Source organism: Zootermopsis nevadensis, unplaced genomic scaffold (assembly GCF_977971745.1).
Source record: "Zootermopsis nevadensis isolate Lab colony 2312 unplaced genomic scaffold, Znev_1.0 Znev_ptg000024l, whole genome shotgun sequence".
Classification (NCBI taxonomy): domain Eukaryota; kingdom Metazoa; phylum Arthropoda; class Insecta; order Blattodea; family Termopsidae; genus Zootermopsis; species Zootermopsis nevadensis.
This window is the reverse complement of record NW_028259156.1, coordinates 5,842,518-5,851,419: the sequence shown is the minus strand read 5'-3', so window position 1 is coordinate 5,851,419 and position 8,902 is coordinate 5,842,518. Positions and strand designations below refer to the sequence as shown.

The 8,902-nt window shown below is 36.5% G+C and overlaps 1 long non-coding RNA gene across 1 annotated transcript; it reads right to left on the bottom strand.

Moving 5' to 3' along the window:
- Positions 1-92: 92 nt before the first annotated feature.
- On the bottom strand, positions 93-4,087 carry LOC147872716 (uncharacterized). Its single transcript, XR_015536876.1, has 2 exons — positions 2,540-4,087; positions 93-1,785 (listed from the first exon to the last, which is right to left on the bottom strand). It is a non-coding gene; the product is annotated as an uncharacterized LOC147872716 (long non-coding RNA).
- Between the last annotated feature and the right edge of the window lie 4,815 nt (positions 4,088-8,902).

Genomic DNA, 8,902 nt, shown 5'->3' with positions numbered 1-8,902 from the left:
GGTGTCAAACCTGGTTTCTCACCCAAAGGGAAGAACATAAGTAATTTTGACTGGATATTGGGAATGCGTATGTGCATTACATTTAATCTCAGTTTCATAAAATTCCATTTTTTTATTTATTCTTTTTAGTATTTGCAGAATATTGTTTGGTTCTTGAGATATGTAAATCAGGAGGATACCTGGGTGAAATTCGTTAAGTGTGCCCTTCATTTCAAATATATCACATTATTTTATTTGTTAACAACTGTTGTGTTAAAGCAGAAATGAGCAAATGTTCAGGTATAACCACAATATGATGCAAAAATACAATCTGATACATTATTAATACTTATGTATAACACATAAAATCAAAGAGTGTGTTAACAGAAATAGGCATTATATATGAAATTTTGAAACTTCTTGAATTCTGTAATTCTGGAGTAGATTATCTTTGAATGATTCTTCATCTAGAGCAATGATGCAGGAGCAGCTTGAAGTATTCTGTGTAGTGCTTAATTTTTAAAATTCAAAATCAGCTCTTTTATTTGGTGTAGTATATTTTCTATTCTTTATTACCATTGTCTTCGACTTAATTTCAGTTGAACTTCATATTATGATAAAATATTTGTTCTGAAATTATTCTCATACCAATTTTAAAGTGATTAGCGTGTTATTAACAGTTTATAATTTATGTTATATGAAGTGTAATGGACATGGGGTTGCTATTGGACACAACCAATTTTACCATTTCTTCCCACTCGGCTACTATCAGCAACAGTACAAACAAAAGGGGGATCACTTGTAAGAACTTAACTTTAACATAACTTTAAGAAGATACAATTAATTTATATTTATAAGGAGGTATGGATAACAATTTACACCATGATACATTACGCAGTATGCCCATGAGTTAAGCTGCCAGTACAGATTTTAGTGTGGTTCAAGATTGAATTATACAATTTTTGTAATCATTAGGCAACGGTCAAAGGAAATTGGTTTACTTAAAAATGAATACAATAGTAATATACATATGGAAGTGGGGAAACTGCCCAAACTAATATGTAAAGCAATGATTTTCTTGGAAGCAGGATAAACACAGGCTGGAAGGGAATTTAAAACACAGGACCCAGATATAATTTAGAATCAACACCCACTTTCCAGGTCATACAAACTGAACAACTTGTTCAAATTCTTTTCCTGTGAATGTAAAATGTATTTTTTCAAGAAATAACTCTGCCTTTCCATGTGGTGAGTACAGAAATGTGTACATACCTAACATAGTTTTATATCCTTCAACATATACTATGATTGAAATCTGTATTGACTTCTGAACATACCACACACTGTGTGAATTTAAATTACGTATATTTTTTTGTTTAGCTGTAATGACAGGCATGCATGAACATCATCATATTACTACAATATTGCTCATATGCATTATTCAGAGTACAACTCTTTCCCTCGATTTTTGAGATATCTACCAAAATTTTATAATTTAATTTTAATTTTACAGCAGAAAATGGGTATAATCAAGATGGAAAATGATGTTGATGTTCGAAGTGAAAAAGTTTCCGTTGGCGTGGTATCTGATGAGGTTCATGTACAATCAGGAACTTCAATAAAGAAAGATGAAACTGAGGTAAGCCTTCCATTCAGATGAGCTTTTTTTTCCCCTGTTCATTTATACAAGTGCCTGAGTGTTTCTTTTTTAGTGTATGAGTTGTTATTATCTGTGAAACAGTTATAAAGAAGAACATTACTGTACCTTTTACCCTAACTCTGATTTGCTCCTGTAGTGCTCGAGGGCTGTAAGAATAATAGCAAATTGCAGTCTGAATTGGGTAGTGTACATATATATAGTCGTTATCTTAATTTGTAATACAAAATAACATAGACACCTTTTTCAGGCCTGTAGAAGATCTGTGACCCAGTAATTGTAAATAAATACTAAACAGTCAAGGATGTTACAAATTAAATATAATGCATTTGTTCATATTTGTATCTTGTTTGAAAGCGTGTGTGCATGTGCGAACACACTTATGCATGTGTGTGCTTATCTGGAAATTTTTACGAGTAAGAATTTCTTTCCATTATTCATTTAATTTGCTTTATTTTTTTTTCCAGATTTGTTTTCATTTTATTTTTCCACTTACAAGTCTTACAATAAATCTGCTTTGACAGAATCTTGTATTTTGGTGTGAAGATTTTGTTATAAATTACAACCCTGCCCATTTTATTCTATCTTTTGTTACTTTAAGAGCATAATCTAAAGTAAACGTGTCTGTTCTCACAAACTATTTGGTAATGTACACTGTAATGTCATTAACGTGGTAGTCTGTTTTTCATGATATACTTCAGCGTGTGCAGTGCAATATTTAAATGTTAATATGTACGCTGAAATGCCCTATTTACCATAAATTGTGTTATTAGGTTATAATATATGTCCCTATATACACTGAATTACTACAACACCACAGTCACCTGTTAAAATAGTTAAGAAGGTTACATGCAACAGTTAGTATAAATGAAAAATATATTTCCAATTCCATATTCATACTACATTTTTGTTACTGTTAGTGTCCACTGATCTCCAAACGTCCGTGGCTTTGTCGTGTTTTCGTGTTAAGGCTGGATGCTCGTATGATGTTGGGTTGGCGCAGTTCCTTCTATGTAGATATGTTTACTGCATTTTGGTATCTTGCTTCTTGCTGTGTGTTCTGTTGATACAATCTTCTGTGAGAATTTTGCCTTGGCGTCGTTCCTTTATCGCGGTTGCGTTCCCGTGAACAGAAACCATCCTTGTCGGGACTCGAACTCAGTGCCGAGGCCTTCGTTTCCGAAATCTCCTCTTCAAAGCAAAAACTCAGATCCTGGCGTCTTTGTTCTACCTCGCTTGGTTTCGGTGCTAAAGGAAGCGCCCTTGCCGGAAATCGAACTCAGGACACTTTTCGCAGAGTTCTGACCTTCCAGTGTTTTCTCATGTGTCTTAAGGAATAATCGCGCCATGTTTCTTCTTCACGGGCCACAAGCGAACGAGTAAAGAAATGTCAACCCTCAATTTCGAGTTCCACAGTATTTACTAAGGAGGAAATACGACAGCTTCTTACAAATTCATCTTCTGGGTCTCAGACAGTCTTCGGGCTTGTGACTTTAGTCAGTCAAATCATTTCCCAGGAACAAAAACATAATTTGCCTTAGCGCCACTCTTCCCTAGTGCTTGCTATCCGAGCAACAGAAAACATGTTTCCCAGGATTCGAACGAAGGAAACATTTTTCTCTGGCCCATCGCCCGGGACCCTCAAAAATCATCTTTAAAATTAATCAACTATACTGAAACCACACGTTATTTTAAATAAGGGCAATGAAATTGAAATTCTTTCTTACGCCTCTTCTCATTATTTCTAAATGTTCGCGTATTCTGTTCTTATAGGGAAAGTACTTAATATTAGTTATTGACTTCTTACATTCATGACTGAATGTAACTAAATTATAACTTAGAGTAATTCTCTTTGTCTTTTTTCAACTACCAACAATGTGCAGATATTGACCGACAATGGTCAGCTTTTACGTGAACACCTGCTTGCATAACAATGTAAGAAAAGGCATTGGAATTTCTAACCCACACCTGCAACAATCTAGCCTAAGCATCCCGTAAGGCTCTTTTCTCATTTATTATACATGCCGTATAATAGCCTGAATGAACCGTATTGCACTCCATTCCTTTACCTAAGAAACTAATTGTTGCGTCATCTGTATATTCGGCATTGTTGCATTAGTATATATTGGCATCAACAATGGGCTTTAGTTATTGCGGAAAGAGCTGAGCTGTGAATCACTTGTAGAAGAAGTGCGTCGTGGAGTAGATAATTTTGTGCTGTTAAAAACGTTTTAGAATATCACAATTACTTATATAAGAATTATTAAGAAATCTTGGCTATTGCGGTTGGACATCGTGGTCTCTTACAATTGAGCGAAGTTTGAGGTAAGGATTCATATTTATTATTATTAATGTTCATCACATTTAATGTTTTCATCTTGATTTGTGAACTCGTGCAAGAGAATTAGGCTTGTCTTCTTTTTAACACAATTTCAAGTAATATTGGATTGACTTCTGTTTGTTCACGGCATCATCGATAGTAAAATAATATTCCATTAGGCAATTATCATTTTAAAGGAATTAAACGTGATTCGTAGCCCAGAATCTTAATAAAATAAATGGATCTTAAGAAGTGGGTTATATATTCTGAATAACAATCTTATAACTTATTATCTCTTGATACATCGACATTATTAAAGCGTTTTGGGGAACTGTGAAGAATTTTTATTTCGATTTTACAAGCCTAATTATCGACGAATCTCTCTCTTATTATCTCCCTACAACAGCAGATTAAATCGAGGAATGCTTGCTATTATTGAGTGCAAAGTATTTATGTGTGCAAAACGTGGTCTTTCACTTTGAGGGAGGAACATAGACTGAGGGTCTTTGACAACAGAGTGTTGAGGAAGATGTCTGGATTCAAAACGGAAGTGGGACAGATAATAGAGAAAAGTGCTTGACGAGCTCCTCACACGATGTTGTTGGGGGGGGGGGGGTAGCGGAGGGCAGGAGAGTGGTGCTTACAAGGGCTGAAGGGAGGAGACCTCTGGGAAGACCTCGGCGTAGGTGGGAGGATAACACTAAGATGGACCTCAGGGAGATGGGACTCGATGGAGCGAACTGGCTCAGGATAGACCCCGGTGGCGGGCTTTTGTGAACACGATAATGAATCTTCTGGTTCAGTAAAGGAAGTGGGCTATTCTTTGACGAGCCGAGTACCAATCGACTTTTCACAGAATATCTTGTACACTGCAGTGTGTGAGTAGCGTAATTTAGGCCTGATCTACGCATGCGTTAGAACAACTTTGAGTTTTTGTGACTATCCAACTGTAATTTTCGCGTTCAATTGATAAATTTAAAATACATTTTGTGCTCGTGGTTTATATAAATATGTAACTTAGGCAGGAAAGTCCTTAATCACGTAAGCTCTTAAGCACTTTTAGTTCTACAGAGAGAGAATAACTCGAAAATTTTATGCTTATGAAAAGGCATAATTTTCTTTTTCCAAAATTTATTTGTTAACTGTCTGGTTCTGCATCAAAGGTCACGCAATTTCTATGGCATATTCTTTTCGTATTTTTTTTAAAATCGGTTCACCAGAGTAGATGCATCTAAGACTTTATAGATTACATTGATATTTTATACGTAATGTCTACGTAGTTTACATATGAGAATGTACTTGAATCAGATTTATAATGTTATTGTCCAGACCGTAACGAATAGGCCTAGGTCATGATCAACGGCGTATTAGTTATTCGGTGATAAATATGCACATTTTTAGCGATAAGAAGGTGAAAGGGCACAACTGCACTGACCAAAAGTCGACAAACCCAAAAGCTGTGATTGTTGTGGAGACTCCGCTCCAGGTGGTGAAGTTATTTCCTGGTTATTTAATTAACAGTACTGCCACTCTAAACGATAATTGTGAAAATGAAGTAAAAATGATCCACATTGTGTATTGAGCACGTTGCACCAGTGCGTCATGCTATCAGTTACCCGTTACCTGAAGACGGTCACTGACGCCAAAGCATGTTGTAATGACAACTCTTGAACAAATAATTATTGTTTAATTGAAGCTTAAATTTTTATAAATGCAATGGGAACAACAATAACAAATAGAAATGAGGTCCATGATGAAATTAGGAGTAGAATTCAATCGGAAAACGCTCGATTGTATTCACTACCCAAAATACTGAAGGTCAGGATACATAAAACAGTGATTTTGTATGGTTGTGACACATGGTCTCTTATCTTGAAGGAAGAACGTAGATTACAAGCGTTTGAAAACAGGCTCCGATGGACTGGTCATGTAGCGCACATGGGGGGTTGGTAGGCAAGGTGTGCATGCAGATTTATGGTAAGGAATCCTTATGGAAAAGACCACCGGACAGACCAAGAAGGAGATGGGAGGGTAACATCAAGATGGATCTTCGGAAGTTGGGTTGTGACGATGGCTAATGGATGGAGCTGGCTCAGGATCGTGGCCGGTGGCGGTCTTTGGTATTGTTGGTGTTGAACCTGCGGGTTCTGCTACCAGGGAGTTAGTTAGTTAGTTAGCTGTACTTACAAGGTTTTTACGAGGCATGCGGAGAATGTAGTACACAAGGGAAAAATGGAGAAATGAGTATAGAATTTTAGTCGGAAGACCTAAAGTAAAATACCACCAGGGTGGATAATATTAAAAAGTATCTTAAAAGGCGTAGAATGCCAGTGTGTGGACTGCATTTATCTGGGTCACGTTGTGTGTGCGTGGGAGGAGCTGTTATGAACAGGGACATTAATCTACGGTATCCATAAAAGTTGTTTACTTTATTGCCCGGATTAATTATTACTAATTGTCAAAAATGCCTCTTCTTACTGGAGTTTCTTAATTAGGCACGTCGGTATTTTGTCATGAGCTGAGTTTGTAAGATCGCCATTAATCTTACGTCCGCATTTATCAGTTTTCTAGTTGAGAAAATTAATAAACATGGCTTCAGGGCGTCTGAATCTGAACAGACGTTTGCTGCCATTTTATCTCCTGCTTTACTTTTATTTACTTTAATTAGTTTAGTTTAGCGTATATCAACTTCAAATGGTCTTCCACGGTTTATAAACACGTAAACTTACGTCACTGAAATTGTGTTTATGAATATTGCAGTTGTGAGTGATTTTGGTACAATTCACCTCTTCTTCGGTTCATGTTGGGGTCAACCATTTTTATATTTAATAAAAGAATGGCAAAGACCTTTCTTTTTCTTATACATTTCTTATATTCACAATTTTTTGATATTTTTATTTGCATTTTTCTCGTGCAAGTGTTTTGTAGCCACATCAGCATCAATAAGATATTCACCTTTTATAGCTTAAAGTCTCCTAAATATTTTTGAACATTCAGTGGTAAATCAAAGAAGACAACTCAGCCATTACAAGGGTTAATGTTTCTGAAGTAAATAATCCCTGTTTACGCTGCAGAACTCCGAATTGTTTATTTTTAAAGCAGATCGTCTTTGTAGGTGTCACTAGGTCTGTTCCGTTTATGTGCTAGAGAGTTGCACTACATGGCGTAATGATACTTCCATTAACAAAGTTGACATGAGCTATGAGTACATGTACTTCGATACTGGGAGTGCCGTGGACAAAACACGTTAAACAGACGTCTATCAAACATTGGATGCGTCTTTTAAATGAGGTGACTATTATGCAGAAATTATACAGTGACGGTGTGTGTTAATGTGATTTTTCGTATTCAAATGACTTGTGTCTTTAATGTCCGCACGGAATAATTAGTCTGTAGTACCATGATGATACTGTAAGTGTAAGTGAAATATTTATTAGTGTCGTGATTTTAGATCTTGTGATTCAAAGTGGCAAGCCAGACAATCATTATTTTATTGCGGTCATTAAATAGGACTAATTGTTTATATTTATACACACGCAAGCCGACTCCAGTGAGAAGTTGGCAGAACACTGAGAGGCTTTCATACGTGTATGATAAAATAAAAAGTAAAAATTGCTTGCTTCATCACAACCTCAAATCCTACATAGAACGAAATACGACTGGTAATAAGACAAATGCGGAGGGGTGCGTTGTTAAACTGTGGGCCAAATTAAGCATGTCGTACATAAGCGAAAAGTGATTACAATTTTGAGCCTTCTGGGTTGTTTTGGATCTCCTATTCAGAGCCCGAAGTTTCAGTCATGTAGCGTAAGTAGCAGCGACCAGTTGTTATCTTGAGAATGTTGAAATAAATATGTTCCCCCACACCAGAATATTATTGCTAAATGTTTCAGTACACATACTCGTGTATTTCGATACCAATCTCTTCCTGGTCTTTTCAAAGTGTGCATTTGTCAGTAGTGAGTGACCAGCCCACTGCCTCCCCACAATTTCTACTCTGTCCTTATTTTTGTCTGCTAGAGCCATCTATTTAACAAAAAACTTTAACCAATTTTCTAAAAACAATTTAAGTATTTAACTGAAAACAATTTAACTATTAAGTTTTAATTATTCTAAATTGAAATTGTCATGATATATCCCACAGTAGTTGCAAACTGAATATCGTACATTTCTGGAATCTGGAAAGGAAATAAAAATTTGGATCAGAACAGGAACTGGAATTATGGGTAACAAGTATGGAAACTGATGCAGCGAATATCTCGCGTTAGGCGATCTCTACGGATGCAGGTTTTGAAGGAATTTGTGACGAAACTCAAGGTGAAAGACACTGGACTTATTCTAGTTACGTGGACTGTTATGTAAATTACACGCTTCAAACTGATTCAGCAGTTTTTGGGGTGACTTCTGTTTGACCCACTGTTCCATCTACCTGTCATAACCTGACCTGGTGTTGTAACTTTTGTGTCGTGTGATTTTCATCTGCACGGAATTTACGAGTCGGAGAGAGGGCTGGAAATAGGTCAAATACTTTCACGAATCAGTGTTGGGCCCACGTAATTGTTGTAATCCAAAGCAGAGTTGACACTAACCTCATTGTTAATAAACTGCTGAATGTCGACTTCTTCAGTGGCGTCCAGAAATCCTTGTTGACAATTAAGGCCAAATTCTGCCGAACCAAAATCTTGCTCAAAAGCTGGCAGAGGAACATTTGCGTCTTCTGCCCCTCTGCCGGCGTCACAAAAGAAACTCAGTGAGTCTGTATTTTCTTCTGTGCTCGACTGGGTCTTAGAAGGCGGTGAATTTTCGCCGATTTGATTTTGTCCCTGAAATTCAGATGACGCAACAATTAGTTTCTTAGGTAACATAACAATGCACGCAGGAGTTCATATAAAACCTTATCATTGTTGTTGACGACAATAATGCAACACAACAATGCCGAATAAACA